The sequence below is a fragment of the Glycine max genome, chromosome 5 (assembly GCF_000004515.6).
Source record: "Glycine max cultivar Williams 82 chromosome 5, Glycine_max_v4.0, whole genome shotgun sequence".
Taxonomy (NCBI): domain Eukaryota; kingdom Viridiplantae; phylum Streptophyta; class Magnoliopsida; order Fabales; family Fabaceae; genus Glycine; species Glycine max.
Window position 1 is genome coordinate 12,349,833 of NC_038241.2, and position 16,399 is coordinate 12,366,231.

At 37.3% G+C, this 16,399-nt stretch overlaps 1 non-coding gene across 1 annotated transcript; it reads right to left on the reverse strand.

Moving 5' to 3' along the window:
- Positions 1 to 13,281: 13,281 nt before the first annotated feature.
- LOC113001735 (small nucleolar RNA R71) lies at positions 13,282 to 13,388 on the reverse strand. The gene has a single exon (XR_003267223.1). It is a non-coding gene; the product is annotated as a small nucleolar RNA R71 (small nucleolar RNA).
- Between the last annotated feature and the right edge of the window lie 3,011 nt (positions 13,389 to 16,399).

The window sequence follows — 16,399 nt, forward strand, 5'->3', positions numbered from 1 at the left end:
GGGGTTTGTTTGTTTTGTGATTAAAGAGCAGAACAAGTAAACTGGAATACAAAATTACTAATATTAAAAATGGGTTGTTTCCTTTGATTCAGAAGCCATTCTCTTATCCTGGGTTATGGAGAATTCGTCCCTAACAGTCAACCACTTAATCCAACCCTATTTCAATTTACTAAGCGAAAATCAACTTAGGGTTTTCAATACGTGATTAGGCACCACATACACCAGTTAGCCCTTCGTCCATTAAGCATGAACGCAAGTTAGGCTCAGAGGCAATTAATCGAACAGGAAGCGTGCACTGATTAATATTCACTAAATTGGGATAACTGATGAAGGGAAAACTGCCAGGAAACCACATTACAAGCGAAACCTCAAAGAGAGTTGGGCTTCGTCCTCAAAAGGAAACAACACCAGAAAATCTAGCCTTCTTGGATTCAAACAGAAAACGCAAATGAAACATGAAACAGAAACATAAATGAACAGAAACGTAAATGAACAGAAACGTAAATGAAAGTAGAAGAAAAAGCACGAATGAACTCGTAATTAGAAGCAGAAAACGGAAATTTGCATTAAGAATGAAAATTGTAACAAGGGAACAGAAAAACGTGAAAACCTAAAACCAAAGCTCTGAATAATGAAAATAGCATAACATAATGCCTTGCACGAATCCCAAGGCTGCTATTTAAAAAGAGTCACTCAAAGTCATTGGGCCCTATTACAATACTCTGGCCCAAAATGAAATAAACACTTAACAACATAAAATAAAATTGCGAAATTTCCTAATTAGAAATTAACTAAGGTAAGCGCTGCTTTATTTGCCCTCTTCAAGTCCATAACCAAAATCCGGGTTAAGCCCAATGTTTCATTAATTCCTGAAATTAGATTAAAAACATCAAATTAGCTAAATGAGCCCAAATAATAAAACTGCCTGATTAATTGACAATTAAGACCAATCAGTAATTAAAATGGTGCAAAAAGGGTTTAGAAAATAGAAGAAAATGATGGCACATCACCTGCCCGCTTAGCGGATGGGAAAACCTAGAAGAGTAGAAGTCAGAGATCTGTGCACTCAGCCAGCCTGCCCAGTGAGGATGTTGTTTCTTCTCGCGCTTAGCGTGTCCACTCTTGCTAAGCGAAAATTCACTAACTCTCGCTTAGCGAGCCATGCTCACTATGCGAGCCTTCGGAAGCTGAAGAGTCCAAGAGCCTTTAAAACACTGAGGTTGGCGGAGTTTCGAGAAAGGGAGACAAGTTTGGAGCAATAGAGAGAGCTTAGTTCAGGAAAAGAAGAGATTTAGGGTTTATAGGCTGGAGGAGACATCCTCCACCATCTTCTTCCAATTTGTTTCACCAAAAATAGTTTCTTTCTTAGTTTTGAAGCTTTGCTTGTAATAGAAGGCTAAGCTTCTTTGTTGGGGAGTTCTACTGAACAATCTTGATGTAATATTCTCACTATCTATTTAATGTTATTTTTTTGTGTTCATTGTTTCTATCTATACTTATTTTACATGCTTATGGATTGATCACCCATTTGTATGTGTAGTTAGGCTTTTTAGTTTTGGGAAATGCTTTAAAACCTTAGAACTTGATAGTGCAAGCTAGAAATCTGTATGTCTAGGAATGGAGTGTGATGATCTAGTCCATTTTATGTTGTAGGCTTAGTGCAACTCTTTTAGAACAAGTTTATTGAGGGATCAAGGACGAAATCTAAAGAGAGTTAGGCTCATTCATCTGAAGAATCATGGTTTGAGTAGTTTCTCAGCATAAGAACACTAGGATAACGTTAAATAGAGAAAAACACATTTTAGATATCAAGAGAAATTCAGTAGAATACTCCCTAACGCTCTAAACTTGATAGTTTTCACTTTCTATAGCTTTAGATATTTAGTTTATGTTCAAATAGAATTTCTAGTTAAGAACTCAACATTTGCCTTATTTAAATCCATGAGTGTTTACATACTGAATGTACATGGTCTAGGTGAAACAAATTCCCTGAGGATATAATACTCGATCCATTTTATACTACTTGTGCGAATCGGTACACTTACTGACCAGCGAACAACCTACGACCTTGATTCTCGAATATGAAGCATATCCAACATCAGAAGCATAAGGGCAATTAGGATTTCTATGTCAAAGCCCAAATATCAAAAGTAGTACATGACTAGAAGCATGATTATGAAGGTAGTTTAAGTCAAGGGGTAGATACCAGACGCTACACATGACAAGGATCATAAAAAGATGCAATGTTGAAGGAAACAAGTGAAGACAAACATTTCTACACAGTCGAGAAGCACAGACCAAGAATTATGAAGATCTATGTCATGTAATAGTTTACTGATGCACATGGCTTAGTGAAGCTATCTTAATCTAACGAGTCTATTTGCAAAAGAAAGGCAACCATGAAGATGAAATGTAGTCTCTCACAATCTATAACAATCAAGAAAAGATCAACACCATTCTGCAAAAGACTTACTTTTCTAAAGAAGTGGCAAGCCTCACCTTGACTATCCTGGAAAAAAGAGAAGTCATGAGTTATTGAGCAACAACATGCACCAACAAACATGTTTCAAAATTCAAAGTTTAGAGCAAACTATTACAACTAAGGAAGGAGGAAGAACAAGTTGTGTGTTGGAGACAACTCACAAAGGATATCCTTGGCCTCCGAGACAAGGTGCAACGGTAATCTTCAAAGTGCCTATATAAGTAGGTTGAACCTATATAAGGAGATTGAAATACAATTGGAGTTCTTTGTTAGGAAGGAAAATAGTATAGAGATGACATAGATCAAAAGTCATATTGTAAATATATATCTTTAGCTTTTGATACTAGGCTTCCTTAGCCCAAACTTTCTTGATTTGTAGAGCCAAATATATCTAGCCATAGAGAGTTTGTAAACATCTTCTCAAAGGGAGCTTACTAGTGGGTTTTTCATGTGAGATGTATTAGGTACCTGTGCAAATAGAACCCATCTGGATCTGCCCATTCTTATGATCACAAAGCTTAAAGCTAGTGCCTTCATTAAGTTTTCTAGGAATCCTGACTCAGGGGAGGTATCTAACGCTCTTTCTACCTAAGGAATTAGGATTAAAAAAATTATTGACTGATTTTTACATTAAAGCATGAATGAGAAATGTATGACATGTTAATGCATGAAGATACTAAAGAATATGTGAAATCGAGCCATGCAATAACTTCTACCATCCGTGTAACATCCTTTTAATTGTGTTTTCTTGTTTTAAAACCACATAAAAAGTATATACTTTCTTGCTTTATCACTTGATATGTTTGTTACTTCACAAATCTTCCTTGAAGTTTGTGTTTTTAGTGTTTTCTTGTATTGTTTTTAAGCCTAAGTTAATAGTTTGTTGCATTACTTATATTGTACGAGTGTCTTGGGAAACAATATATGGACTGATCCATGATATTACTTGTTCGATTGGTGCACTTGCCAAAATATCCCTGACAAATAACAAGAAATTCAACCCATTAAGCACCAAAACCAAATTCAAAAATCCAAATCTATTATTGCAACATTAAGGGCTTCATTTGAACTCTTCAAAACTACTATCACAACTCTAGATCTATTATTCAATTGCATAGAAGAAGACAAAAAATGCTTAGATCTAAAATGCACCAACCTCATACACTTTGATCTAAAATGGCAATGAAGATCTTCTTGGGGTGCTTCTTCTTCTTATCCTCAAATGCACCATCCTAATTCCTCTCTTAAGTGCCACATTGATAATACATTGCCTCTTTTGCCCTACAATTCCAACACGCTCAATCTCAAACACATTATTTGCCCGCGTCTAGTCCAACCCTATGCTAACTAAAATGGCAACACTGTTGACATCGTCACTACTGTTGACGACCTCAAAGTTGTTGTCAGTGATCTATATTTATTCCATCTTACTTTGTGCCATTAAGGTTTATGCTATGTTGTTCTGCATTGTGTTTCTTATTTGTATGTGTAAGAATACGAGGTGAGGACTCAAGGGTGGGGATGGGAGGGATAAGTTTGAATAGTGAATGGTTAGTAGGTTAGGGTTTCAAGAACGAAAGAAATAATGTGTTACGAGATTGAAAGATGGAGGAGGGAACAATGTGTTTTAAGGAAATGATGCTTAAATGGTTTTTTATTTTATTATTGCAATTTGTGGCTGCTATAAGGTTCCATAAATTGTTAATCCTTTCAAGAATACATTATTCATGCAATTTTTAGTCACAAAAAATGTAATAAAACAAATGTCATGTAATTACTTAGCATCCAAAATAAAAGAAAATGACTACAACACCAAATGAAATAAAAGGTTTGACGACTAAGACCTGTTGCCAAAAAGTTCAAGACAGAAATAATAAATTTGAAAATATTTAAGGATGAAAAAACATACTTTATCCTATTTTTAATTTCTAGGAATGTTTTTGAATTTTTTAATTTAAAATAAAATATTAAATGAATAGGAATTAGAAAGATAAAGAAACTTGTGTAGTATGAATTCCTATGAATGAATTCTGAATAAAAAATATTTTTTATAACCTTTAAACAAGCATCAAAATATATATTTTGATCTCCGGATTTCAGAAATCAATAATATTTCGTGAAACAAGTACTATGGTTCAAAATAAATAGTTATCAAAGTTAGTTTTTTTCCTTTCCCTAAAGAGTTAGGCCCAATACTATTGGACCGTACCATTCGGTGAAATTGACCACGCTGGTGCTGCATACCCTAGCGTTCCTATTTTCTATTGTGGCTGAAACAAAATAGTGTTGAACGACGAGGTAGAGCGACGACCCCGTTCTGCGTTTTGACCTTCAATCTCGTAAGTTCTTCTATTTATTAATTTATTTTCAATTGAACACCGTGTGTCCAGATACGCCAAAAGGTTTTAGTGTTGATTCCATGTTGAAGGCTAGGCATTGCGTGAATGGAAATAATCTAACTGATGGATGGGGTTCTGTGGTTTTTGAGTTTGTTGGATATTGATTTTCGTCGTTGAAATCTAATTATATGCCCTTGTGAGGTGTATTGAATTGCATGATTGATTTTTGGTCATCTAAAGTTTCAAACTTTACTATTGAAATTGAGTTAATGATTAAGCTACTAACTTGTTATCTCTTTGATTAGTGGAAAATTTGTTACATAAATTGTTATACTCATTTGATATCAACTGTCATGGAATCATGCTCTTATGAGGTGTCAAACTTCTTGCTTTAACCTAATCCACTTCTTCTAGTGCTCTACAACGAATTAGGTGCTTTTAATGCATTGACACCCTCAAACTAATTAGGGATCAGAAATCACTGTCTATGTACTTGTCTTTCCTTTTGTTAAGGGGATAGGTCATGTCATTTGTTTGTGTTTCTAATAACTACTGCTGAATGTGATTTTAGATTTTACTGCTATACTCATAATAATATAGTTAACCCAGGCATGATTTTTTTTGTGTGTGTGTGATTGCTGTGCTGTTTTATTTTTTTATTCCTCTTCCATCTGGCCTGTTGCTATTGTTTTCTTTCTTCCTAAGGTATAAAATAAAAGTTATTAACTTTTAATAATCCTAGGACCATCTAATGTCTATTTTTACAAATTTATGAAGTTTTTGGTTATCTCACTTTCTTTGCTAAAGTGGCTACTATGCCAACTGCCATAGTGTTTTTAGTGGTGGCCACCACCCACCGAGCAATGCATTTGGCCTTTAGATATTTCGCTTAGCGAACATGCACAGCTCATCCTTCTTCCAGATTCTTCCTTGCGCTAAGCCGAGGAGGGTTGTGCTCAGCGGATGGCTCGCTAAGCCAGCAGATTGGCTTAGTGAGAAGGTAAAAATCAGCACTTCATAAACTTGCCTAATTAATCTGAAATTGAAAGAAAATGATTATTAAACGCGCAAAATAGAATTACTAAGTATTTATTACCTATCTTTAACTAAAAGAACTTATAACACTACAAAATAACCATAACTTGGTGGACTTTGATACAATTTACACAAGTTTTAAACACAAAAGTTAGTCGTATTCACTAACTAACAGTTACCCAGTACATGCCACATCAACAATTAGTGAGTCAACACATTACTCCTCAAAACCCATTTCCAGCTTCTTTCTACCCATGTCAACTATGAAGCTTGCAGTTAACATGAATGGCCTTCCCAATATTACAGAAATGTCAGTATCTTCACAGATATCCATTACCATGAAGTCTGTCGAGAAGATAAAATGTTTCACTCTAACCAACACATCTTCAATTACTCCATATGGTCCGGTAATGGAGCGGTCAGCCAGTTGTAAAGTCATATTAGTGGGCATTATCTCCAACTCCCCCAACCTTCTACACATGGAGAGTTGCATTAAATTTATACTGGCTCCTAAGTCAATAAGAGCCTTTCCCACAGCGACTTCTCCAATTGAACAAGGAATAGATACACTCCCAGGGTCTTTATGCTTAGGTGGAAGGATCTTTTGAATCACAGCGCTACAATTTCCTTCCACTACAATGTTTTCCTGGTGAATGTACTTATGTTTCCTTATTAACATATCATTCAAGAATTTGGAGTAGAGTGGCATTTGTTGTAAAGCTTCTTCGAAGGGCATTGTTATCTCTAGTTTCCTGAAAATATCTAAAAATCTCTCCAAATGACGATCCTTCTCCTTCTTGGAAGGTACCACAGGATATGGTACTTCCGCAGCTTCATTCACAGCTTTTTCACTTCTACTTTTCTTTTCATTCTCATTTTTTTTCATCTTTTTCAATTTTTTTATTTTCTTTTTCTTTTTCTACTTCTTTTTCTTTTTCTTGGTCATTCAATTCTTTTTTATTGACCATTATTTGTTTCTCTTTTTCCTGATTATTTTCACCTCGCTCATCATTTTTCTTGCCATCAGTACCTTTCTCTTCAACAACTTTCTTCTTGAGTCCAACACTCTTCTCTTCCTCATTCTCCACAAACCTTTTACTTCTTGTCATCACAGCTTTGCATTCCTCCTTGGGATTCTTCTTTGTATTTGCCAAAAATTGTTGGATGACTTGTCAGCTATCTGCTTGGCCAGTTGTCCCACCTGGACCTTAAGGTTCTTCAGTGCTGACTCAGTGCTTTTATGATTTGACATTGTTACCTGCATAAACTGAGTCAAAGTCTCTTCCAGCTTAGTAATCCTCTGAAAGATGTTAGGCCCTTGCTGGATTGGCCTATTCGAAGGTCCACCCTGGTCTTTGTTGAACTGATTACCAGGGTGTGACCTCCACTGTCCTTGTTGATTATAAGGACTCTATTGGAAGCCTGAAAATCCTCCTTGAATATACCATTGTCACTGTTGATTTCTCATATAATGAATTCCTTGATTGTTTTTTTCAATGGGAATACATTGACCTGTTTCATGAGCCTCACCACAGATGGTACAACCTGTAACCTGCAAAACAGAAGAATGTGAAGGTTAACCAATAGACAGTTTAGTTGGCAACTTACCAAGTGTTTCTGTTAAAATCTCAAGTTGCTTAGAAAGCAACTTATTTTGTGCCAATAAAGAGTCATGTGATGATAGTTCTAACAAACTTTTCTTTGTGGGTTGATGGGTTCTGTCTTACAGAATGGCGTGATCACTGGCTGACATATTCTCAATTAGCTCAGTTGCTTCTTCCGGGGTCTTCAGCTTTATTTTTCCCCCTAAAAAAGCATCTAGTAGTTGCTTGGTTTGTGGTCTCAACCCATCTATGAACATATTCAATTGGATTGGCTCTAAAAACCCATGGGTGGGAGTTCTTCTCAATAAACCTCTAAACCTCTCCAATGCTTCACTCAGAGATTCATCAGGGAACTGATGAAATGAAGAGATTGCAGCTTTCCGTTCCGCGGTCTTGGACTCTGGGAAGTATTTCTTTAGGAACTTTTCAACAACCTCTTCCTAGGTTTTTAGACTGTTACCTTTAAATGAGTGAAGCCACCTCTTGGCCTCTCCTACCAATGAGAATGAGAATAGGTTGAGTCTAATAGCTTCATCGGCACACCGACAATCTTAACTGTGTTGCATATTTCAATGAACGTTGCCAAATGTGCATAGGGGTCTTCATTAGGTAATCCTTGGAATAAATTTCCCTGTATTAAATGAATTAAAGAATGCAGGTAGTTGATGTTGTGAGCTTGCACTTCAGGACGTGCAATGCAAGTAAAGAATTGTGGTACTGAGCTGCTTGAATAATTCTCAAGGGTGATCCTTTGGTGTTGCTCGTCTGCCATGATGGCGGCTTCAGACAATTGAGTAGCGGATTCCCTTGATGATGGTGAATCAGGTGATAATGAATAAGAAAAATGAGTTTCTTCCTCAAGAATGGATGCAACTGTTCTGTCTTGCAGAAGTTTCCTTCTCCTCTCGACCCTGTTCTTTCTCAATGTAGCTTCAATTTCTAAGTCCAGAGGAACTAAATTGCCTGTGGGAGATCTATGCATATAAAATACTAACAGACACAGCGGTTATCCAATTCAATAAGAGAAGACAAAAATGAATTGAGAACAAATATTCACAGATAATCAAAGAATAACGAATAAAGAATAGACACCTAAAAATGATCTAACTTTCCAAATAAAAATAAGTTTCTCGACAACGGCACCAAAAACTTGTTTGCTTCCTGCAAGTGCACCAGATTGCGCAAGTAATATAAAACGGTAAGAATCGAGTATCGAACTCTCAGGGAACTTGTGTTACTTGGAAAAGCTATTTCAGTAAACAAGTGTATAGTGTGAAAAGAGATGTATTTATATGAACAGATGTGTAAACTAACTATTAAGAAGGGAAAATCACGTGAGAAATTATGCGTGAAGAAAAGAAGGTGACACATTGGTCTTCCTAGTAGGTGCCTGATGCTTAAAGGATATTCTCTATTTAATAATGCTTGTGTGTTCTATGGTGTCTCCTGAAATGCTAAACCTCGATTCCTCATGATAGTCTAGCCTAATCCTGATCAAGCATCGTCCGCAAATTCCTCTTGTTGGACTAAACTCAACCATGACCGCATTAAGACAAACATACAACAACTAGATTACCGTACCCCGATTCCTCATGAAAATACGACAAACTAGCCCCGTCCTATCAAGTTCTAAGAATCAGACCAGTTTCCACTGTTGAATGATCCTAAGGACACATGCATCTACGTGATCAAGGTAAAGGAATGGTAGAATGAAGTTATGATAGCACAGTGAACACACAAAACATCATTAAATAGATAAAAAGATATTTACATCAAGTACCTAGAAGGAAGATCCAACAGAGGATTTAGCTTTCCATATTTGGGAAGCTTCCTTTGCAACAAAGAAAAGAGAAAGATGAAAGATTGCAGAAATACAAGTGGTGGGGATGTCTCCTCCACCTCTAGGACCTCTCAATCACTCACAAACTCAGCTCACGCTCTCAGGACGGCTTCCTTTTCCAGGTCTGGTCTCTGCAGATCTTCACACAACAAAATCTCTTAAACTCTCTAGAACTTGGACCTCTCTCTCTAGAACTGAAGACATGCAAGAGCTCCTCAAGAAAAATGGCCAAACTCCCTCTCTAATTCTGATTTCAGGCTTAAATAGGTGGCTTTGTTCGTGCTCGTGCACTTAGCACAACTCTGATCCGCTCAATGCACATTACTGAATATCGACTTAGCGCGTGCTTTTCTCGCTTAGCGAATGAACTGAAGTGGTGCGCTTAGCGGGATGACCCTTCGCTTAGCGAACATGCACAGCTCATCCTTCTTCCAGATTCTTCCTCGCGCTCAGCTGAGGAGGGTTGCGCTCAGCGGATGGCTCGCTTAGCCAGCAGATTGGCTTAGCCAGCAGATTGGCTTAGCGAGAAGGTAAAAATCAGCACTTCACAAACTTGCCTAATTAATCTGAAATTGAGAGAAAATGATTATTAAACACACAAAATAGAATCACTAAGTATTTATTAAGTATCTTTAACTAAAAGAACTTATAACACTACAAAATAATCATAACTTGGAGGAGTTTGATACAATTTACACAAGTTTTAAACACAAAAGTTAGTCGTATTCACCGACTAACAGTTACCCAGTACATGCCACATCAACAATTAGTGAGTCAACACATTACTCCTAACTATCATCGTTAGGATTTAACGACATCACCAAAATTATGAATTTTTCAAACAAGAGACACCAAATGTCTGAATTAGAAACCAGGGAAACCAAAATCACAGCTTTACTAAAATAGGGAGATCAAATGTGCACTTTAGCCAATTATTTTCTGCTACCATCTACCAATCACACCGTGATAATAGAGAATCTATTTTATAGTTTTAGATCACATTCGAATTAGATGTTGCATGACTCAGATTGAGTCACTTGAAGATAATTGATATTCCCCTCACTCTCTCTGCCAACCCCACAAAATGGAGTGGGGAGTGGAAAGAAAATTACATCATATTTTGGAGGTAGCAGCAAATTCAAAATTACAATTGAAATGGAACCATGACAGATAGGAACTTACCCAACTTGGGAACACACCCCACATTTATTTTACTACAAAATCAAGGAGAAGACAAAGAAAGAAAGAAAATGCCTATATTTTTTGCTATCTTTCTTGAGTACAACAGATTGAATGTGTTGACTCTATATACATAAAATGAAAGCGTGTGCCTTTCCAAGGACAATTGTAGTAACTCTATGTCCTTGATTCTTCATATTCCTTGAGGAGTAAAATAATACCTTGATTCATCACATTTGGAGGAGATTATTCACAGTAACCGTGACTGAATTTGTCCTTTGCAAGTCCTATAGTATCAAATGCTTTAGATTCTAATACATATTACATCAAGCAAGAAATTTATATGATAAAATCATGGATCCAAAATAACAAGTAACCCCCCCCCCAACTATAGGTCAATTGCAACTATACCCTTCAACTATAATATGTGTGATGTGTCATCATTTTCTTCTATTTCTTAAATCCTTTTTGCACCATTTTAATTACTGATTAGTCTTAATTGTCAAATTAATTAGGCAGTTTTATTATTTGGGCTCATTCAGCTAATTTGATGTTTTTAATGTAATTTCAGGAATTAATGAAACATTGGGCTTATTTGGGCTGAAATTACGTTTCTCGAGCTTATTGTTACTGTTCACGCAATGCACTTTTTGATTCTCTGCTTCTAATTGCAATTTCATTTTTATTTCTTCTTCTGCCTTTAGTTTCATTTACGTTTCTGCTTTAGTTTCATTCTCGTTTCTATTTCCAGTTTCATTTACATTTCTGCCTTTAGCTTCAATTGTGTTTTCTGTTCTTGGTTGAAATTATGGAAGGCTAAATTTCTGGTGTTGTTTCCTTCTGAGGATGAAGCTTAACTCTCTTCGAGGTTCTGTTTATATTGTGGCTTCCTGACAGTTTTCCTTTCACTAATTAACCCACATGCATTTTGTTAATCTGTGCACACTTCGTGTTCGATTAATTGCCTCTATGCTGAAATTGCATTCGTGCTTAATGAACAAGGGGTTAATTGGTGTACGTGTTGCTTAATCACATATTGACAGCCCTAAATTGATTTTCACTTAGCAAATTAAAATAGGGTTGGATTAAGTGGTTGACTGTTAGGGACGAATTCTTCATAACCTAGGACAAGAGAATGGCTTCTGAATCAGAGGAAACAACACATTTTTACTATTATTAATTTCGTATTCCAGTTTGCTTGTTCTTTAATTCACAAAACAAGCAAACCCCCCCCCCCCCCATTGTTACTGTTACTGCAAGTATATTATGAACATTTAGTTTTTCATTGCTCGTTGGGAAACGACCTAGGATCACTTCCTAGTTACTGCATTTTAATGTTTATTTGATTCGGGTATGGCCTCGATCTAATTTGGCACTGTTGCCCGGGAGCAGTGTCCAAAGATTCATAATAGCTAGTGTTGTGTTATTGTTTAATTCTTTCGTGTTTTATGTTTAATTGTTAGTGTTGTGTTAGTGTTTGTGTTAGTGTTGTTTAGTGTCTTGTTATTTTGTTTAGTGTGTGTTCTATTTTAGTTTTTCTATTAAGCGCTTCCCATGTTTCAGTTTTGGGTGTTTTGCTGTGAATAGTGTTTTGCGACGGATTTAGTGACCACTTTTGCTTGCGGCAAAACAAAGTAGTAGTGGAAATCCCTTAGCGACGGATTTTAGCGACCACCCTTGCTGAATTAATTGGGATTTTTTGTTTTGGTAGCTAGAACTGTTATTTTTGGCTGAATTTTTTTGTAGTTACTTCTTTTAATCCATATTTTGTGGGGAAAATAGCTAGAGCCTTTAGTTTGGTCAGATTTGAAAGTTTCAAAAAAGTAGCAAATTTTATTTTTGTCAAAACTTCAAACGGCCATAACTTTTGCTCCGGTTATCAGAATCACTATTATTATATATGTATTTGGGGTAGAAAAAAGTTTCCTACACCGTGGTAGTTGGCCATAGGCCGGCTGAGGTCTCCATCGTCCAAAAAAAGTGATTTTGTCAAAAGTTTTTTATTTTTCAAGTTTTATTCTCTTATTTTTCTTAAACTACCATTTTTAGCTTCCATAGTTAGACTTTTAATTTTTGTTTGAAATTTTATGTGCTATCTTCTCATCATTTTATAAGGTTGCTCACAAAATTTCAAGTCATTTGGATATCATTTGAGGGTAGCTGTAGTTCAAACCTACACTTTTATTTACATGAGGAGGCAACTAGTTGTGCATGCTGAATGTAGTGTATGACTAGAGGCAATCCATCTGACTTACAACCCTTTGATCCTGAGATAGATAGGACATTTCATAGATTAGTTAGGCATCATTTTGTACCTTTTGATCATCCTGAGCATTCCATTACTGGTGAGTCTGTGCATTCTGTTATTGGTGATTTTGAACATCCTGATTTTGAGCATTATAATTTTGAACATTCTGAGAACATGGCACAACCTCCACCCCGTGAGAGGACTCTAAGGGAAATGGCTGCACCTGATTTCACCTACGAAAGCTTGTGCATCCAATACCCTGATGAGGATGTCCCATATGTTCTTAAAACTGGACTGATCCATTTGCTTCCAAAGTTTCATGGCCTTGCACGTGAAGACCCACACAAACACCTGAAAGAATTCCATATTGTCTGCTCCACTATGAAACCACCAGATGTCCAGGAGGATCACATATTGCTGAAGGCCTTTCCTCATTCTTTAGAGGGAGTGGCAAAGGACTGGCTATATTACCTTGCTCCAAGGTCCATCACGAGATGGGATGCCCTCAAGAGAGTATTCTTAGAAAAAAAAATTTCCCTGCTTCCAGGACAACGACCATCAGAAAAGATATTTCAGGTATTAGACAACTCAGTGGGGAGAGCCTATATGAATATTGGGAGAGATTTAAAAAACTATGTGCCAATTGCCCTCACCATCAGATTTCGGAGCAGCTTCTTCTCCAATATTTTTATGAAGGACTCAGTAACATTGGAGAGAAGTATGATAGATGCTGCCAGTGGTGGAGCCCTTGGAGACATGACCCCTGCTGAAGCCAGAAATTTAATTGAGAAGATGGCTTCCAACTCCAAGCAGTTTAGCGCCAGAAATGATGCTATAGTCATTAGAGGAGTGCATGAGGTAGCTACAAACTCATCTACATCATCTGAAACTAAGAAGCTTGAAGGTAAACTAGATGCCTTGGTTAACTTGCTAACCCAGCTGGCCTTGAATCATAAATATGTACCTGTCGCAAGAGTCTGTGGTTTTTGCTCCTCTGCTGACCACCATACAGACCTTTGCCCTTCTATGCAGCTACCTGGAGCAATTGAGCAGCCTGAAGCTTATGCTGCAAACATTTACAATAGACCTCCTTAACCTCAGCAGCAAAATCAACCACAGCAGAACAATTATGACCTCTCCAGCAACAGATACAATCCCGGATGGAGGAATCACCCTAATCTCAAATGGTCTAGCCCTCAACAACAACAACAGCAGCCTGCTCCTTCCTTCCAACATGTTGTTGGCCCAAGCAGACCATACATTCGTCCACCAATCCAACAACAGCAACAGCCCCAGAAACAACAAACAGTTGAGGCTCCTCCGCAACCTTCCCTCGAAGAACTTTTGAGGCAAATGACTATGCAAAACATGCAGTTTCAACAAGAGACCAGAGCCTCTATTCAGAGCTTAACTAACCAGATATGATAATTGGCTACACGGTTGAATCAACAACAGTCCCAGAATTCTAACAAGCTGCCTTCTCAATCTGTCCAGAATCCCAAAAATGTGAGTGTCATTTCATTGAGATCGGGAAAGCAGTGTCAAGGACCTCTACCAGTAGCACCTTCCTCATCCATAAATGAAACTACCCAACTTCACTCTACTCCAGAAAAAGATGATGACAAAAATTTAAAGAGTAAGTTACCTAACAATTTATGTGCAGGTGAATCTTCCACTGGTAATTCTGATTTGCAGAAGCAGTATATCTCTCTTCCATTCCCTCAAAGAGCAGTTCACAACAAAAAAATGGAAGAGGCAGAGAAAGAGATCTTGGAAACATTTAGAAAAGTAGAGGTAAACATACCTCTGCTGGATGCAATAAAGCAAATTCCAAGATATGCTAAATTCTTGAAGGAGTTGTGCACTGATAAGCGGAAGCTTAAAGGAAGTGAACGAATTAGCATGGGCAGAAATGTCTTCGCATTGATTGGTAAATCTGTCCCCCAAATCCCTGAAAAATGTAAAGATCCAGGTACATTCAGCATACCTTGTATTATAGGGAATAGTAAGTTTGACAATGCCATGCTAGATTTAGGAGCTTATGTTAGTGTTATGCCTCTGTCTATTTTTAATTCTCTATCTCTAGGTCCCTTGCAGTCAACTGATGTGGTAATTCATTTAGCTAATAGAAGTGTTGCCTATCCTACTGGTTTCATAGAGGATGTCTTAGTTAGAGTTAGTGAACTGATTTTCCCTGTTGATTTTTATATATTGAATATGGAGGAGGGATTTTCTCAAGGATCAGTTCCCATTATTCTAGGCAGACCCTTTATGAAAATTGCTAGAACTAAGATAGATGTATATGCAGGCACACTATCTATGGAGTTTGGTGATATAACTGTTCATTTTAATATTCTGGATGCTATGAAACACCCATCTGAAGATCTTTCTGTATTTTGTGCTGAAATAATTGACCATCGCTTTGATAAATACATGATTGATCTTTATTCTAATCTGCATGCCTCTCACTCTTCATGCATTGAGTCTGAAATTGTACTTGATCATATGTCAGAATTTGATGCTGAGAGTGAATCTGAAATTGATATTGATTGCATGTCTGGTGGTGTTTTACCTCTTGAGATTAATTTTATAGAGTCAGATAGAACTAACCATGTTTAAGGAAGTACACATACCTCTGACTTTCTTTATGAGGTACAAGCTGAGAAACCATCTCCTTCTACCAGAATTGAAGCTTCTGCCATCAAATTTAAAATATGCTTACTAGGATGATAGCAAAAGTTTTCCAGTTTTTATATCTGCCTCCCTTGCTGATGAGCAAGAGGAGAAGTTGTTATCTATTCTCAAGAAGCATAAGAAGGCTATAGACTGGACCCTGACGGACATTCCTGGTATTAGCCCATCCACATGTATGCATCGAATAAATTTAGAGGATGGAGCTAAACCAGTAAGACAGCCACAGAGAAGACTCAACCCGGTGATTCTTGATGTAGTGAAGAAGGAGATAACCAAGCTTTTGTATGCTGGAATCATTTATCCTATCTCCGACAGCCAATGGGTGAGTATCGTCCAGGTAGTCCCGAAGAAAACCAGCCTCACTGTGATAAAAAATGAGAAGGAGGAGTTGATTCCTACTCAGGTGCAGAATAGTTGGAGAGTCTGCGTCAACTATAGGAGGCTGAACCAGGTTACCAAAATGGACAATTTCCCCCTGTCATTCATTGACTAGATGCTTGAACGCCTGGCAGGTAAATCTCACTACTGTTTCCTTGATGGTTTTTCTAGTTATATGCAAATCACTATTGCTCCTGAGGATCAGGAAAAAACCACATTCACCTGCCCTTTCGGCACTTTTGCCTATAGGAGGATGTCTTTCGGCCTGTGCAATGCCCTTGGTACCTTCCAGTGGTGCATGATCAGTATTTTCAGTGATTTTTTAGAAAATTGCATAGAGGTGTTTATGGATGATTTCACTGTATACGGATCCTCTTTTGATCTTGCAAAAAATTCTATTATATCACAATTGTCATACCCCTCTTGTGTGCGAGAGGTGCGATCTTTTCTTGGTCATGCAGGATTCTATAGGCGCTTTATAAGAGATTTTAGCAAAGTAGCCCTTCCACTGTCCAACTTGTTGCAAAAGGAGGTGGAGTTTGACTTTAATGATAAATGCAAATAGGCTTTTGATTGCCTCAAAAGAGCGCTGACTACCAC